This window comes from Acomys minous (genome assembly GCF_964271855.1).
Source record: "Acomys minous genome assembly, chromosome: 2".
In the NCBI taxonomy this organism is placed as follows: Eukaryota; Metazoa; Chordata; class Mammalia; order Rodentia; family Muridae; genus Acomys; species Acomys minous.
In genome coordinates this window covers 147,643,374-147,644,420 of record NC_140484.1, presented here as the reverse complement: position 1 = coordinate 147,644,420, position 1,047 = coordinate 147,643,374, and the positions used below count along the sequence as shown (strand labels likewise).

General features: G+C 44.4%; 1 pseudogene across 1 annotated transcript in view; it reads right to left on the bottom strand.

Moving 5' to 3' along the window:
* Positions 1–567, bottom strand: part of LOC311578750 (ribosome biogenesis protein NSA2 homolog) — a 920-nt pseudogene extending 353 nt beyond the window's left edge. The window contains exon 1 of the transcript in view: positions 38–567. The product of the transcript in view is annotated as a ribosome biogenesis protein NSA2 homolog (transcript). The remainder of the gene's footprint in view (positions 1–37) is intronic.
* Between the last annotated feature and the right edge of the window lie 480 nt (positions 568–1,047).

Below are 1,047 nucleotides of genomic sequence, written 5' to 3'. Positions count from 1 at the left end.
AGGGTCCTTTGGAAGAGCAGGCAGTGCTCTTAACCACTGAGCCATCTCTCCAGTTGGCTTTTTTTTTTGAAATGCAAGCCCATTGGCCTGATGAACCTTTTATATTTATGTGGTTTTCTTGTAAAACCCTCATCAACAAGGCCGATTTTCTATGTCTTCTTTCTCTTTCCTGTTTGGATAACTTTTAATACTCCTGTTTCTCCTTGGGCATAGACTTTGGGTAGAAGGACTTTCCATTTTCCCCGCCTTCTCGTTCCGTTTCCGCTTGATCATGTTGGCAAGTGTTTTTGCTCTCCGCTGTCCCTCTCTGTCCAGCAGGCAGACAGGTGCCGTTCCCTCGGGAGTCTTCTCTCTTTCTTCTGTTTGGTGTTTCTCTTTTCATGCATCTTAATGGTCTTTTTTTTTAAATTTTATTTTATTTTTTGCCTTCTTTGAACATTCATGGGCCTCCCGACTTTCCTTCTCTTCTTTTCATGGTAATCCAAACGATACCCATATCGTTTACGGTGTAATTCAATATTTTCATCTTGTGGCATGTTGACAGCTATGGTGCAGCTGTCCGTGACCTCCTGGCTGCCAAAAAACTCTTAACTTTGAGGTCTCACTGGCCCTGGAGCAGAAAAAAAAAAAAGCTAAATTTGTGTATTTTCACTGTCATTCCTGAAAGAACAAGAACTTGCCTTCCCATAAATAACACCATTTGAAGGAAGATGAAATTGAAGAACTAATCTGATGTGGAAAAAGACAGCTTCCCGCTCATGTCTGGCCAGGACTGAAATTGGATCCAGCGGCTGCTACACGGACTAGTGAGATCTAATTTTCCTGTACCACTCAGCTTGACTTGGGTCCCTGCTAGTTGCTCCAAAAGAATCCTGAGCATGTGTACTTTCCAATGTGCAGTAGTCTCACGGTAAGAGCAGCGTAGGCAGGACACAACACCAGGGTGGTAGGAGGGCACCAGTCCCTTTCCTACTGGTGTAGGTGGCCATCTCTGTGTGAGGGAGTGTTTTGGGGCTGAGCAAGCACTGTTGTACAGAGGATCATGGA